At 39.2% G+C, this 17,376-nt stretch overlaps 1 protein-coding gene across 8 annotated transcripts in view; it reads right to left on the reverse strand.

Annotated features, from left to right (window-relative positions):
* Positions 1–17,376, reverse strand: part of LMNTD1 (lamin tail domain containing 1) — a 472,319-nt gene that overhangs the window by 417,649 nt on the left and 37,294 nt on the right. The gene's annotated exons all lie outside the window — the stretch shown is intronic.

Consider the following 17,376-nt stretch of genomic DNA (forward strand, 5'->3'; position numbering starts at 1 on the left):
TCAAAACAAACAAACAAACAAACAAACAAACAAACAAAGATTCCAGAGGCTTAGCTGTTCCGGAGAGTGACAAGTTTTAGGGCCTGGGTTTTTAAGTGCAGCAGAGCTAAAGGTCATTAAAGTAGGAAAGCTCTGTAAGCTCCATAGCACAGAATCATATCTTGAATGTGCATTACATATTTCCTAGAAGTGCGAAGCACAGATGGATTTTCTTTTTGTTGTACAAACAATATGACTACATTTTGGAAAACAGAGGGGGAGAATTACTCACATTCCCACCACCTACACAACTCATGCTCTCAGTTGATGTAGGTCCTTCCACATGATGTATATAGCTGCACCCATAACTTACATATGATCATATATTCTTTTATTTTATTTATTTAGTTAGTTTTTGATACAGAGTCTCATTCTTATTGCCCAGACTAGAGTGCAGTGGCACAATCTCAGCTCACTGCAACCTCTGCCTCGTGGGTTCAAGTGATTCTCCTGTCTTAGCCTCCTAAGTAGCTGGGATTGCAGGCATTTGCCATCATGCTGGCTAATTTTTTTTTTTTTTTTTTCTGAGATAGCGTTTTGCTCTTGTTGCCCAGGCTAGAGTGCAATGCTGTAATCTCAGCTCACTGCAACCTCGGGCTCCCTATGCAACTGTTGCCTTTTCACCTGAAAAAAAAAAAAATCACATCATTTGTGAATATGAGATTTTCATTCATTTATAAAGACTTTAAGTAGACCCAGTTCTAATATTCTAATACAGATCCTAGGTAATCCCATTATTGGCACTTCTATATTATTTAGAAAATATTCCTTTTTTTGTTTGTTTAGAACTCCAAGCTAGTCTTCTTTTTTTTTATTTTTTTATTTTTTTTTTTGAGACAGAGTCTTGCTATGTCACCTACGCTGGAGTGCCGTGGCATGATCTCAGCTCACTGCAACCTCTGCCTCCCAGGTTCAAGCAATTCTCCTGCCTCGGCCTCCCAAGTAGCTGGGATTACAGGCATATGCCACCAAGCCTGGGTAATTTTTGTATTTTTAGTAGAGATGGGTTTTCAGCATGTGGTCCAGCCTGGTTTTGAACTCCTGACATCAGGTTATCTGCCCGCCTCAGCTTCCCAAAGTGCTGGGAGACGTGAGCTGCTGTCCCTGGCCCAAGCTAGTCTTTTATCCATGGCAGTATTTGCTTTCTAATCCCCTGATACTGATAGCTTGAAAAAAATCTTCCTCAAAGTATTTACACTGACCAAATGCTTATTGTCTATTAAAGGAAAGAAATCTTTCCCCCAGTGAAGTATGTTACTTGGTCGTAGTAACATACGTAGGTGAGTCCCTACGTAACCTCAGTTTCCATCAGCTTCCAAAGTATGGAAATGAAACACTGTAGGCTGTAGTTTCCATTGTCTTCTGTGTAACCTTGCCAATGAATGGAAGCCATTCTGGAAATCTGTCCAAAATGCTGTGGCACAGGACTGTGAATACAAAACCTTTTCCTCCCTTTTTTCCACGGTACACTCACCCTTACCCTGCAGTATCCAGGTCGAATTTTCTTTGTGAAGTTTCCTATGATTCATCCTATTCTTATTTGAGAATTTACTAATTCTATTTGCTTGAGAAAAAAAAAATCAAGTATTTTGGAGAATAAGTGACCAGGAATACTTTATTCTACGAGTCAAAAGGAATAGAAAACAGGATGGATGAGCTTAGAAAGACTTTTTAAGGGGTATAGGCAGAATAATAAGAGTTTTGTTGCACAGTCATGACCTCATTGTAGTGGCTTTGGAATCAGACAAGTCTAATGTAGACTCAGATAAATACAAATTTAATTACTTACATAGGTATAGAGTAATTCATTTACTCTATTCTTCTTGAGTGAACTTTGGTAGTTTGCATATCTTTAGAAATCTGTTAACTTCATGTAAATTGTTCATAATATACCTTTGTGATCCTTTAAATGTTGGTGCTGATGAAAACCAAGATTAAGAATAGAGTCATTGAATGCCTGAGAAACATAATTTAATTTGTTGGATCTGGAATGAGTTTCTCTTTTTCTTTTGTAATATTGGTCATCAGTATTTTCTCTCTTCTTTTTTCTTCTATTTGGTCTGGCTAAAGTTTTATGAATTTTATTGATTTTTTAAAGAACAAGTTTTTAGTTTCATTGATTTTCTCCATTGTGTTTCTGTTGACTATTGATTTTTGCTCTTATCTTCATTATGTCCTTCCTGCTGCTCATTTTCCATTAAATTTGTTCTTTTTTTTCTAGTTTTTAAAGATAGTTGAATTAAGATACTTATTTTCTAATATAGGCATTTATTGTTATAAATTTCTCAGTGCATTGGATTAATTCCACTAATTTTTTATATATGTTCATTTTTATTTGGTTAAAAATATTTTCTTTTTTTGGCTGGGCATGGTGGCTCACACCTGTAGTCCCAGCACTTTGGGAGGCTGAGGCAGGCAGATCACAAGGCCAAGAGATCGAGACCATCATGGCTAACATGGTGAAACCCCATCTCTACTAAAAATATATTTTAAAAAATTGCTGGGCGTGGTGGCGCACACCTGTAGTCCCAGCTACTCAGGAGGCTGAGGCAGGAGAATTGCTTGAGTCCGTGAGGTGGCGGTTGCAGTGAGCTTAGATCGTGCCACTGCATTCCACCCTGGTGACAGAGTGAGACTTTTTATTTTAGGTTGAGGTCTACATATGCAAGTTTCTTATATAGGTAAACTCATGTCACAGGGGTTTGATGTACAGATTATTTTGTCACCCAGGTACTAAGCCTAGTACCCAATAGTTATTTTTTCTGTTCCTCACCCTCCTTTCATCCTTCACTCTCTGGTAGGCCCCAGAGTCTGTTGTTCTTCTCTTTGGGTCCATGTGTTCTCATCATTTAGCTTCCACTTATAAAAGAGAACATGCAGTATTTGGCCTTTTGTTCCTGCATTAGTTTGCTGTGGATAATGGCCTTTGGCTCCATCCATGTTCCTGCAAAGGACATAATCTCATTCTTTTTTATGGTTACAGAGTATTTCATGGTGTATATGTACTACATTTTCTTTACCCAGCCTTCCATTGATGGGTATTTAGGTTGATTCTATGTCTTTGCTATTGTGAATAGTGCTGCAATGAATATGCACATGCATGTATCTTTATGACAATAAGATTTATATTCCTTTGGGCATATATCCAGTAATGGGATTACTAGGTCAAATGTAGTTTAGGTTTTAGATCTTTGAAAGAATCACCACACTGCCTTCCACAATCAATGGTTGAACTATTTATAGTCCCACCAACAATGTGTGTTTCCTTTTCTCCATAACCTCACCAACCCCATCTGTTATTTTTTGACTCTTTATTTATAGCCATTTTGACTAGTATGAGATGGTATCTTATATGGTTTTGGTTTGCGTTTCTCTAATGATCAGTGATATTGAGCTTTGTTTCATATGCTTGTTGATTGCATGTATAGCTTCCTTTGCTCACTTCTTAATAGGTTTGTGAGTTTTTTGGTAATTTTTTTTCTTGAAACAGTCACTCTCTGTAGCCCAGGCTGGAGTGCAGTGGCACGATCTTGGCTCACTGCAACCTCTGTCTCCTGGGTTCAAACAATTCTCCTGCCTCAGCTTCCTGAGTAGCTGGACTACAGGTGCACAACACCATGCACAGCTAATTTTTTGTATTTTTGTAGAGATGGGGTTTCACCATGTTGCCAAGGCTGGTCCCAAACTCCTGAGTTCTGACAGTCCACCTCCCTCAGCCTCCCAAAGTGCTAAGATTACAGGTGTGAGCCACTGCTCCCAGCCTTTTCTTTTCTTTCTTTCTTTCTTTTTTTTTTTTTTTTTTTTTTTGAGATAGAGTTTTGCTCTCATTGCGCAGGCTGAGTTCAATAATGTGATCTCAGCTCACTGCAACCTCCACCTCCTGGGTTCAAGTGATTCTCCTGTCTCAGCCTCCTGAGTAACTGGGATTACAGGCCTGTGTCACGATGCCCAGCTAGTTTTTGTATTTTTAATAGAGACAGGGTTTCACCATGTTGGTCAGGCTGGTCTCGAACTCCCGACCTCAGGTGATCAACCGGCCTCGGCCTCCCAAAGTGCTGGGATTGCAGGCATGAGCCACTATACCTGGCCTCAGCCTTTTCTTACAAATTTGTTTAAGTTCCTTATAGATACTGGATATCAGTCCTTCATTAGATGCAGAATTTGCAAAAATTGTCTCCCATTATGTAGGTTGTCTGTTTGCTCTCATAGCTCTTTTGCTGTGCAACTTTTTTGTTTAATTACATCCCATTTGTCAATTTTTGTAGATGCTTTTGGTGTCTTCATCACGAAATCTGTGCCAGTTCCTGTGTCCAGAATGATATTACCTCAGTTGTCCTCGAGGGTTTTTATAGCTTATAGTTTAAACTTAAGTCTTTAATTCATCTTGAGTTGATTTTTGTATATGGTGTAAGGAAGGGGTTCAGTTTCAATCCTCTGCATATGGCTAGCCAGTTATCCCAGCACTTTTTATTGAATAGGGAATCTTTTTCTCATTGCTTGTTTTTGTCAGCTTTGTCAAAGATCAGATGGTTGTAGGGGTGCGGCCTTATTTCTGGGCTCTCTATTCTGTTCCATTGGTCTATGTGTCTGTTTTTGTACCAGTATCATGCTGCTTTGGTTACTGTAGCCCCGTAGTATAGTTTAAAACATTTTTAATATTTGTTGTGATTTCTTCTTTGATCCATAGATTATTTAGAATGTGTTGTTTAATTTCTGAATATCTGAGGATTTTCCAGATAATTTTGTTATTGATTTACTTAATTCTTCACCTGGTACTGAGTTTGAAGTTGTGTCTTTGATATTGCTCTCTAGGTGTAATGATGGGTTCTTATTAGTATTTGATCCCTGAAATGTGCCCTCTAGCTTCATTTCCCACCTTCTTGCCCTTCAGTAGTCCTCATGGGACTCATCTGCAAGTGCTTGCTCTCTATCTTCTACCCGATCTGATACAGAAACTACGGTAAATTTGCTAGAAAATAAAATTAAGGTAAATTAAAAGACTCTCAAAGTACATTGAGTGTTTGGCAGGGATTACCTAAATAGATTCAGTAATGCACACAGTATTGTGAATTTCTCCAGAAATTCTTTGTAACTGAGGAATAGGACACCAAAAATGTTTTACTTAAACTCAACACTTAACAGCATTGGTAGGACCCCAATGCAAAGGACCTTCAGTTGTTAGTAAGACTCTGACGTAATCCAACATGCCTTTCAAAATTATTTTTCAGTTTTTTCCATTAGCTTCTCAGTGTAGGGATCAAGTGATTTTTTTCCCCCTTTTGAGACAGAGTCATGCTCTGTCACCCAGGCTGGAGTGCTGGAGTGTCGTGGCATGATCTTGGCTCACTGCAACCTCTGCCTCCCAGGTTCAAGCGATTCTCCTGTCTCAGCCTCCCAAGAAGCTGGGATTACAGGTGATGGCCACCACCCCTGGCTAATTTTTGTATTTTTAGTAGAGACGAGGCTTCACCATGTTGGCCAAGGTGGTCTCAAACTCCTGACCCTATGTGATCCACCCACCTCAGCTTTCTAAAGTGCTGGCATTACAGGCGTGAGCCACAGTGCCTGGCCTGGATCAAGTGATTTATGTGACCTAGATACACTATTTGATGCCAAAGTTATGACAGGAAATATTATTAAGTTCAGTAATCCCCATTCTTCATCAATGATTGCAGTCATGCCTGTCATTGGCAAGACCATAGCATCCAGATAAAACCAATTTATTATTTACAATTACAATCAATACAACCTTATTTCTCAACTTTTCAAAACTTAAATTCATGTTATTAAAATCTTAGATATAAAAATGGTAAGAAAACAGGTTTTTATAGAGTCCTTAGTTTTTAGAGATTTATACTGAAATATCTGTAGATAAAATGATATTTTAGTGAAAATCTAAATGTTACTTTTTATTGAAAGAGAATATATTGGAAAATTGTAAAAAGTCATCGAAAATGAAAAGCACATGAGGCTGGGCTCAGTGGCTCATGCCTGTAAATCCCAGCACTTTGGGGGCACAAAGCGGGCAAATTGCTTGAGTCCAGGAGTTCAAGACCAGCCTGGGCAACACAGCAAAACCCTGTCTCTACCAAAAATACAAAAAATAAAATAAAATTAGCCAGGCATATTGGTTGTACCTCTAGTCCCAGCTACTCAGGAGGCTGATGTGGCAGAATCACCTGAGCTCAGGAAGTCAATGCTACAGTGAGCCGAGATTGCGCCACTGCACTTCAACCTGGGCAACCAGAGTGAGACCCTATTTCCAAACAAAAAAGAGCAGATGATGGTATTTTAAAGTATATTCAACATGTATAAAAGAGCTTAAACACATGGGATCTCATACTATATCCACTATATATATTCTTTAGATAAACAAGTCATATAACGATGCACACACAAACCAACTCACAAACACTTCTCATAGTTTGAGGAGAGTCATGTTTGGTCTTTAGGAAAGCCATGTCCTATAAAATATATCCTCTTGAAGGCATCTGGAGCAAATCACTAATAATCAAGGGATATATTTAAACAGGTACTTAAAACTCTGATTTACAGGCCAAGCTGGGGCCTACATTACATTAGCCCCCTCTATATTTCTGACTTCATCGCTGGATCATAATTCCTCTTCCCGAAGGGCCTGGTAAAAGGGAAACTACACTAGACCTGACTAATAAATCAGAGTTGTATCTATATGTACAAATGTAAAGGGCAACTTCTGAGCTGAACTTTGCCTCTGTCTAGGTCAGAAAGAACAGGATCCACATTCATTTGTAAAATTAACACTTACTTTTTAAATACTGTCCATTTGCTAATATAAATACAGCATTAACTGTATTTACAGGGCTTAAACTGGCACAGTTCATTTCTGCAAAATCTGATAGTACAAGAATGCTGGTGCTGGATATTCCCATCAATAATTTTAAGGTAATACTTTTTTGTGTGTGTGAGGCAGGGTCTCTGTTTATTGCCCAGATTGGAAGGCAGTGGCACCATCCCAGCTCACTGCACTCCGCCTCCTAGGTTCAAGCAAGCATCCCATGTCAGCCTCTTGAGAAGCTGGGACGAGAGGCATGTGCCACCGCGTCTGGATAATTTTTGTGTTTTCTTGTTGTTTTTAAGGTAGAGTTTTGCTCTGTTACTCAGGCTAGAGTACAGTGGTGTGATCTCAGCTCACCGCAACCTCCACTTTTCTAGGGTGTAAGTGATTCTCCTGCCTCAGCCTCCCGAGTAGCTGGGATTATAGGCACCTGCTGCCATGCCCAGCTAATTTTTGTATTTTTGGCAGTGACAGGGTTTAGCCATGTTGGCCATGCTGTTCTCGAACTCCTGGCCTCAAGTGATCCACCAGCCTCAGCCTCAGCCTCAGCCTCCTAAAGTGCTGGGATTACAGGCATGAGCCACCATTTTATGTTTTCTTTTTCTTCCTACCTTTCTTTCTTTTTTTTTCTTTTCTTCTTTCTTTCTTTTTTTTTTTTTTTTTTTTTTTTTTTATACAAGACAGGGTTTCACCGTGTTGGTCAGGCTGGTCTTGAACTCCTGACCTCAGGTGATCTGCCTGCCTCAGCCTCCCAAAGCACTGAGATTACAGGCATGAGCCACCAGGCCCAGCCTAATTTTATGCTTTTAGTAGAGACAGGATTTCACACCATTGCCCTAGCGGGCAAGTAATACATTTTTAAAATCGGTAAATTAACTTGTAATGCTGTAGAAGGTGACCAATAAATTTTACTACACATTTAAATTATTTGTCCATATAGGAGATTAAAAATAATTTTAAAAAATAATTTAAACACGTAATTTCCTTTTTTGGATTAATGTTATGAAGCTATCTGGTCTCACTAACTGAAAGAATATTGATTACATTTTGTTAAAAACTTCTGGACATCTTATTTAAAATGTTTCATAATCATAAAATTTATTCTTGAGATAAAATGACTCCATTTTATGATCAACATGACTTAGGAAACTTGGCTGAACTAGAAAGAAAAAAGTCAAGGCAGAGGAGAAAAAGAAAAGCATAAGGGCAGAGGTTGAGATTTTAACACTTAGGGAGGATAAAATCCAGTCCTATAATCAAAACTTGTGATGTTTCTTATCAACATCGCAGAAAGATCAAATGAAAAAAAAAAAAAAAAATCTTGCATTGCTAACCATCTGTCCATAGTCGGTGTGTTGCTGCTGCTCCAAGGAAAAAGAAAGACATCATAGGTTAATCACAGGAATGGTTAGTTTATTGTCAGTGATGTCACTAATGCAGGTGTCCCCAAACTTTTTACACAGGGGGCCAGTTCACTGTCCCTCAGACCGTTGGAGGGCCGCCACATACTGTGCTCCTCTCACTGATCACCAATGAAAGAGGTGCCCCTTCCTGAAGTGCGGCGGGGGGCCGGATAAATGGCCTCAGGGGGCTGCATGCAGCCCGCGGGCCGTAATTTGGGGACGCCTGCACTAATGTTCCTTAGTGAAGCCTCCTGTAGACTAAGATATGTGACATGAAAGTTAGAGATTCAGCATGATGACAGTGTGAATTAATCAGGACCTTGGATGTCATGCTTAGAATTTCGGCTTTTTTGTTGTTTGGTTTGTTTTGTTGGCCCATTCTGCAAACTAAGAGCTACAATTCCATTTCAATCTTAACAGGGACTGGAGAATATTAATCACTATAGTGTCCCAGATTTTTAAATGATGCCTGAAATATCACTTGGAACAATGGCTGAGAAAGAAAAATAACAATAAAGTTTGCTTTGTCTAACAGTTGACTGACAATAATATTATAGTCCACATATGTATGTCTATAAATATTATCGTATGTCTTGCAGCTCTTTTTTTTTTTTTTTTTTTTTGAGACAGGGTCTTGCTCTGTTGCCCATGCTGGAGTGCAGTGGTGCAATCACAGTTGACTGCAGCCTGGGTTTCTTAGGCTCAGGCAATCCTCCCACCTCAGCCTCGTGAGTAGCTGGGACCACAAGCATACACCACAATGCCTGGCTAAGTTTCAAATTTTTTTTGTAGAGATGAGGTCTCACTATGTTACCCCAGCAGGCCTAGAGCTCTTAGGCTCAAGCAATCCTCCCACCTTGGCCTCCCAAAGTGCTGGGATTACAGGAGTACACCACCATGGTTGGCCAGCTCTTTCTTCTTGAATATAACCCAGGCATGGAAATAGGTCGACCCACAACCCCGGGTACTAAAACATCTGGCCAAATGACCTAAAATGTAGATTGCATGCTATCTGTTGCTAGAACTGATGACAGTGCTCCAGTCTTCTCATTAGCAAGAGCAGCCCCAGGAGGGGCCCAGTGTCCCCAGTGATCCCCATGCCCGTGGGTCCTGCTCACAAGATTTACCTGCCCTGGCTCTGTGGGATCTCCTGAGGTTCTCAAGAGAGACCCATGGGTTCTGCTGTCCACCTGCACAGGGATCCAGTGACTCCAATGACACCACCGCTGGTCCCAACTGTTTGTCTAGGAATTTACTAATTTCTTCCTTCATCCAAACCAAATGTGAAAAATCTCTTTTGACTTTTGTTTTAGCTTAGGCAAAAAGCTTACAACAAAATATTTAGACAAGCAGTGAATTTAAAAACAAAACTTCATTCAAATCACTATTCTACCTTTAACTTATTATGGTCTTTGAGTAAGTTACTTCACTTTTCATGTGAATATTTGATGAGTATTTGCCAAGAGCCTACTGCGCCAAACATGCTTAGGCAACAGGTATGCAAAGAAAAATGAAAAGCAACTCTGGTTCTCAAAGTGCTCTCGATGGGAAGGAGATGACAGATATGCATATCAATATTCACAGTGCTGGGTGACACAGATCGCAAAAGAAGGAAATGAATGAGAGGGCCACATGGTACAGAGTGAGAGGGTAAGGATGGGCTTCTAGAAGGAAGCAAGTCTTAGGTGAGCCCTGAAGAGTGAGTAAGAGAGAGTCAATCTAAGGGGGAAGGAAGGCAGAGAGAGGAGGAAAGGGTAAAATGATTGAAAGGGTAAAACGAAAGAAGAAAGTGTTATCCCAGCATGTGACTTGACTGAGCTCAAAGAATTGTCATAAGAATATAAATGCTATTAATTAGCTTTTAAAGTAGAACTGTAGATAAAAGTATTATTGTTGGTTTCAGCATAAAATACTTAGTAACATTTAACCCATATAGAAGAACACCCTTATATCTACCCTATGACAGTAATTTCATTCCTAGATATTTACCCACGACCAATGAAAATATGTCCACACAGAGTCTACAACAAAGATGTTCTTAGCCACTTTATTTATTTATTTATTTATTTTGAGATGGAGTTTCACTCTTGTTACCCAGGCTGGAGTGCAATGGCGCGATCTCAGCTCACCGCACCCTCCGCCTCCTGGGTTCAGGTAATTCTCCTGCCTCAGCCTCCTGAATAGCTGGGATTACAGGCACGTGCCACCATGCCCAGCTAATTTTTTTGTATTTTTAGTAGAGACGGGGTTTCACCATGTTGACCAGGATGGTCTTGATCTCTTGACCTCGTGATCCACCCGCCTTGGCCTCCCAAAGTGCTGGGATTACAGGCTTGAGCCACCGCGCCCAGCCAGCCACTTTATTAATAGTAGCCCAAAGTGGAAACAACTTAAATGTCTATTCATAATAAAATGCATAAACAAATCATGTATATTTATACAATGTAATGCTCTTCAGTGATACAAAGGAATAAACTTCAATACACGTAACAATATGGATGAATTTCAAGACATAATAATGAGGAAAAAAAGCCAGATTTACACAAAAAAGAATACTGTGATCACATTTACGAAAATGTGTAATTCTACAAGAAGGAAATCTACTCCATGATGAAAAAGGTCAGATAAAATTATTGCCTCTGATTTGGGCAGGTAACTGACTAGGAAGCTGCACTGGAGACATTTCTGTGATGAAAACAATCATTTTGTGATAAAAAGGATAGCGATGTTGGTTATGGAGGTGTATGCATTGGTCAAAATGCATTGAGCTGTATGTTTCCTATTTGTGGCTTTCACTGTATGTATTTGACCTAAAAAAATTGAAGCATTAAACTTTTGTAAGTTTGCTTTCTTTCAGAGGCATAAGTTAGCCATTTATGAAGCTGTTTCCTATGTATTCCAGATTTCTCCCTGTTGAAGAACAGAGTAACAAATATGAGAAGGAAGAATACAGAGAACTGTGCTGTCCAGTATGGTAGCCCTTGGCCACATGTGGCTGTTGAACACTTGAAATGTGACTAGACCAAATTAAACAGATGCTATGCTTTTTGTTTGTTCGGTTTTGGTTTTGGTTTTCTAGACAGTATTGCTCTGTTGCCCAGGCTGGCAATCTTGGCTCACTACAATCTCCACCTCCTGGATTCAAGTGATTCTCGTGCTTCAGCCTCCCAAGTAGCTGGGATTACAGGTGTGTGCCACCATGCCCAGCTAATTTTTGTATTTTCAGTAGAGACAAAGTCTTACCATGTTCGCCAGGGTGGTCTCAAACTCCTGGCCTCAAGTTACCCACCCACATTGGCCTCCCAAAGTGCTGGGATTACAGGCATGAGCCACTGTGCCTGGCCTGAAGATAGGCATGTAATTCATATTCGTGTCCATCGGACAGTGCTGGACTGTAATGTAGCTTGTGGTGTTGGTCTGCAATTGAAGATATCATATGTGAATATGTAAACCCCGAGTTCTTTTTCTATTTTTCCCTGTAAGGGCCTGGACATGATGACATAGCAGTAGCAGTGATCACACTGAGCACCCAGATCTCCGCACCATTCTCCACTAAATGGAAATATAGTTGCTGGGGGAGATGGCTGATTTCAGGACAGGGTCTGGGAAAGTATAGGATGAGCCTGGAGCTTCCTATTTCCCCAGGAAAGGGAAGAACTGACCAGCCGGGCACAGTGGCTCACACCTGTAATCCCAGCACTTTGGGAAGCCAAGGTGGGCAGATCACCTGAGGGTGGGAGTTCGAGCAGCCTAACCAATATGGAGAAATCCTGCCTCTACTGAAAATACAAAGTTAGCCAGGCATGGTGGTGCATGCCTGTAATCCCAGCTACTCGGGAGGCTGAGGTAGGAAAATCGCTTGAATCCAGTAGGCAGAGTTTGCAGTGAGCCAAGATTATCCGTTGCACTTCAGCCTAGGCAACAAAAATGAAACTCCATCTCAAAAAAAAAAAAAAAAAAATTGACCAAAAAAATATGACAGCCTGTGTCAAAATAACACAAAGACCCATCTTTAACAGGCTCCTACTGGCCAAATCTAGGGCAAGTTGAGCATCAAAATAAATGATGATAGTAATGGATTATAACTTATTGCACTGAATAAAATAAGAATCCATGAGTCAACAGTTATAGAAATAAATAGATGAGAAGGATAAGTGCTTCCCTGAAGTAGAATGCCAATGAATAAATCTAGAAAAGAATTATAGAGGTAGAAAATCATCAGTCATCATGAAAATTAGTAAGTAAAAGTTTGATGAGAAACAAGATTATCTAGTCTCAAAGTATCTCCCTAAATATTAATTACAAAGAGAAAATATCTTTGTTTAGAAGTATAATTTTTAAAGTTTTATAGTTAATAACATTTATCCCATATATAAGAAAATCCTATATACAGGTAGAAAAACTATCACAACAAACCCAGAATTAATTATGTAATCTTACTGCCTTTGTGTTTTTAAATATCACTAAGAGGATTCAAAGTCTCCCTTTTTCCCTAGTCTGATGCAGGAATAATCTAAGTTTGGCTCATGAATCATCATTAGAGTCATCCAAATTCTTTTTAGAAAATCTTTGTTAAGACATGGGAGGCAGAAAGCCTTGATACTCCTAGGAAGTTGTGTGGATGCAATAAAAAATATTATTTGCAGGACCAATTAGCAAATCTGATCAGGATAGGCAAGAAGAAAAACAATAGGAAAATACACAGTTATTTTTCATAGTTATACTTGTTATTGTTATACTTTAAAACACCATACTTTTAAGTAGTGTCAAAAAAATCTTTTGTAAACCCTGCACTGACACTTCTTAAAATACTTCACATAATTAAAAAAAATCTCTAAGATTGGCTGGGCAAGGTGGCTCACACCTGTAATCCCAGCACTTTGGGAAGCCGAGGTGGGTGGATCACGAGGTCAGGAGTTCGAGACCAGCCTAGCCAACATGATGAAACAAAAATTAGCTGGGCATAGTGGTGAGTGCCTGTAATCCCAGTTATTCGGGAGCCTGAGGCAGGAGAATCGCTTGTTCCCGGGAGGTGGAGGTTGTGGTGAGTGGAGAACACACCACTGCACTCCAGCCTGGCGACAGAGCAAGATTCTGTCAAAAAACAAAAACCAAAAAACTCTTAATATTAATAAATCATAAAGGTAAAAAAAAAGGGGGGGATAGGGCAAAAATAGGAAATTACCTATAAAATCTGACATTCTATTCTTAAAAAGACTCAAATGGCAGAAAATTTATTCCCCATCTACATAATTTCTACAATAAAAAACAATAGTGCCATTACCTGTGTACATATTTTGAGGCAGAACAATTTAAATCAAGTAACAAATTGTCAGTAATTAGATATTTAGCCCAAAACTTTACATTTCAGTCGTATCCCAAAAGCTCTTTAATTGAAAACAAGAGGATCAGTTAATTTATTAGTTTATTAATGAATTTATTTATTATTTATAGATTTGTTTATATAGGTCATTCAAAACAGAATATAAAAACTTTCCATGTTAGGTTCATGGCAGATTTGTAGGTCAAAAGAGGAAAACCTGCTTTCCAGAGTTTTCTGAAAAAGCAAAAGAATGTCACAGAAGTGAAAGTTGGCCAGGCATGGTGGCTCACGCCTATAATCCTGGCAGTATAGGAGGCTGAGATGGGCGGATTACCTGAAATCAGGAGTTGGAGACCAGCCTGGCCAACATGGTGAAATCCCCTCTCTACTAAAAATACTAAAAATTACCCAGGCGCAGTAGTGGGTGCCGGTAATCCCAGCTACTCGGGAGGCTGAGGCGGGAGAATCGCTTGAACCCAGGAGGTGGAGGTTGCAGTGAGCTGAGATAGCACCGTTGCACTCCAGCCATTGCACTCCAGCCTAGGACCCAGAGTGAGACTCTATCTAAAAAAAAAAAAAAAAAAGTGAAAGCCAAACATTTGGTTGTTGACTCCTAGGGAGCTTAAAAACTCAAAAGGAAGCTTCTTTACGAGAGAGAGTTAAGTGCTATCATGAGGAATGCTGGTAGGTGTGTAAGAATATATTTTGTGTCAGTTTGCTGAGAATGATGGTTTCCAGGTTCATCCATGTCCCTACAAAGGACGTGAACTCACCAAAACCTAAAATGCAAAAAAAAAAAAAAAAAAAAAAAACTTATACTCTGAAGAAAAAAAAAAAAGAATATATTTTGAATAAATAAAATGGCAAGAAAAACTGGAAAGAGATTAGGATCATTTGAACCTCAAAACTGACATTTGTCATCAGCATCAAAAGAGTCCCACATCTATCACTGTCCAAAATTCGCCTTCACTAAAGTTTGTGAGGACAGTGAAATAATGCATTTCAAAGGTTCCCTCACCGTCAGAAGAACAAGAAATAACACACCGTCCTGATTTTTTAGTAAACCTGGCAGCATCTCTAATGAAGACATAATCATTAGATTTACTTGATTATCAAACCCCTCAGAGCTGCAAATAATTTATTGTGATTTTTTATTTATCTTCTGCATATATTGAAAAGAAGAAAATGCTACTTTTTTGGTAGAAACTAGCAAGAAATTTGGTTAAAGAAAGAACAGAAAAATGAACTACAGATATCTGCAATGACTATTTTTTTTTTTTTTTTTGAGACGGAGTTTCGCTCTTGTTACCCAGGCTGGAGTGCAATGGCGCGATCTCGGCTCACCGCAACCTCCGCCTCCTGGGTTCAAGCAATTCTCCTGCCTCAGCCTCCTGAGTAGCTGGGATTACAGGCACGCACCACCATGCCCAGCTAATTTTTTTTAGTATTTTTAGTAGAGATGGGGTTTCACCATGTTGACCAGGATGGTCTCGATCTCTCGACCTCGTGATCCACCCACCTCGGCCTCCCAAAGTGCTGGGATTACAGGCTTGAGCCACCGCGCCCGGCCTTGCAATGACTATTTTTAAAATGTGATTACCTTTTGGTTTTTTAGCAGCTTAAAACATTATGTATAATGAAAATTCGGATAAAAGAAACAGGAGATAATGTAAACATGTCAACTCAGCATTGTCAGAATCATTATGACTGTTTCAAATCTGCATTGAGCTTCCTATGGGCACACACAATTACAAAGATTTATTGGGCTGGGTGTGGTGACTCATGCTTGTAATCCCAGCACTTTGGGAGACCAAGGCAGGCAGATTACCTGAGGTCAGGAGTTAAGAGACCAGGCTGGCTAACATGGTAAAACCCCATCTCTACTCAAAATACGAAAATTAGCTGGGTGGCACGTTCCTGTAATCCTAGCTACTTGGGAGGCTGAGGCAGGAGAACAGTTTGAGCTCAGAAGGCAGAGGTTGCAGTGAGCAGAGATTGTGCCATTGCACTCCAGCCTGAGGTGACAGAGCGAGAATTCATTCCCCCCCAACCCCGCCAAAAAAATAGGGAAAAGAAAAAGAAAATATTCTACTTCTTCAGAAAAGGAGGGGCTTTCCTTGATTTTAAATTTGAAAAGATTTCTCATGTAGAGGAAAGAATACTACATAATGTAACATAATATATATTATCCTTAAGTGGATTTTTATTGCTAATGTCAATATGATTGTCTAAGGCCAAGCACATATTAATGTATAGCTCAGTGAAGGTATGTCTGGGAGTAATGTCAATATGATTGTCTAAGGCCAAGCACATGATATTAATGTACAGCTCAGTGAAGGTATATGAAATGTTCATTAACTATCCAGTTTTCCTGTGCTCTAAGAATACTACTATGGAAAATACATTATGCTCTATAAGGTACACCTAAGTGAATATATTTTTTCATTTGATTATATCATGTGATATAAGCATAGTCAATAGAATCAATTGCCATGAAATTCATTGATTAGTTCATTGGATAAACTTAGAGATAAAGACTCTGAAAGTTGAAAAAGATGTTAGAAATCTTCTGGTCCAGTAATAAACGACTAACTGATTGCAGTCAATATCATAAAAAGCATTTCTGACAATCAGTGTAGGAACTTGGTTTGTATGCCATGACAGACAGTAGGATCACTCTATCACAAGGCCATCTGTTCCACCATTGAAGATAAATTTTTTTGTTATGCTGAAAACTACTGGACTATAATTTCCACCAGCTTTTAAGGTCAGTCTCCCAGATCAATTGAACAACACTTCAAATATCAGACGACATATTTCATTCCACTTCTGCCTTATTTTATTAAGCTAAACATCTTCAGTTTATGTTATTAATTCATCTAAATGATGATGATAATATTACTTAAAAGTCAGGTAACACTTTAAATTTTTTCAGTGCTTCATGTGCATTATCTCATTTTACCCTTATAATAAATCTCTGAATGTATACAACATGTATTTAAAAACTTAACTTGCTCAAGATCATACCACTGGTTTATGGCAGAATGTAGATTAGTAGCTTGCTCTCTTCACTTTTATCCTATCTTTGTTTTTAATTTATAAACTAGACTGAACAATAAAAGTAGTGAATATTTAGGAGAGGGAAATTTTGAAGGCATTCCACTAATACCTAGAAAACATGAGGAAGACATATTTATGGTAAGATACATTTCTGAATGTTTCCAAGTGTCAAGAATTTATTTATTTATTTGAGACAGTGTCTCACTCTGTCACCCAGGCTGGAGTGCAGTGGCACAATTCTGGCTCACTGCAACCTCTGCATCCTGGGTTCAAGTGATTCTCCTGCCTCAGTCTCCCAAGTAACTGGGATTCCAGGTGCTTACCACCACACCTGGCTAATTTTTTGTATTTTTAGGAGACAGGGTTTCACCATGTTGGTCTTGAACTCCTGACCTCAAATGATCCACCTGCCTCAGCCTCCCCAAGTGCTGGGATTATAGGCATGAGCCATCGTGCCTGGCCTAAAAATTTCATATATCTTTACAACTTCAAGAGGAGATACTAAGTTTCTCTTCTCTTTTCTTCTGAAAGTTTTGACCAAACTATAGCTTTGGGTTCAGGTCCAGATTTGAGTTGAAGTTCATATTTTCTGATCATCTCAACTGTAAAATAATATACTCAATAAACCCTCCTGGCTTGCTAAATAAAACTAGAATTTTTTGAGTAATTGTTGTTGTTGTTGAGACAGGACCTTGCTCTGTTGCCCAGGCTGGAGTGCAGTAGCATGATCTTAG

The sequence above is a fragment of the Saimiri boliviensis genome, chromosome 7 (genome assembly GCF_048565385.1).
Source record: "Saimiri boliviensis isolate mSaiBol1 chromosome 7, mSaiBol1.pri, whole genome shotgun sequence".
Taxonomy (NCBI): domain Eukaryota; kingdom Metazoa; phylum Chordata; class Mammalia; order Primates; family Cebidae; genus Saimiri; species Saimiri boliviensis.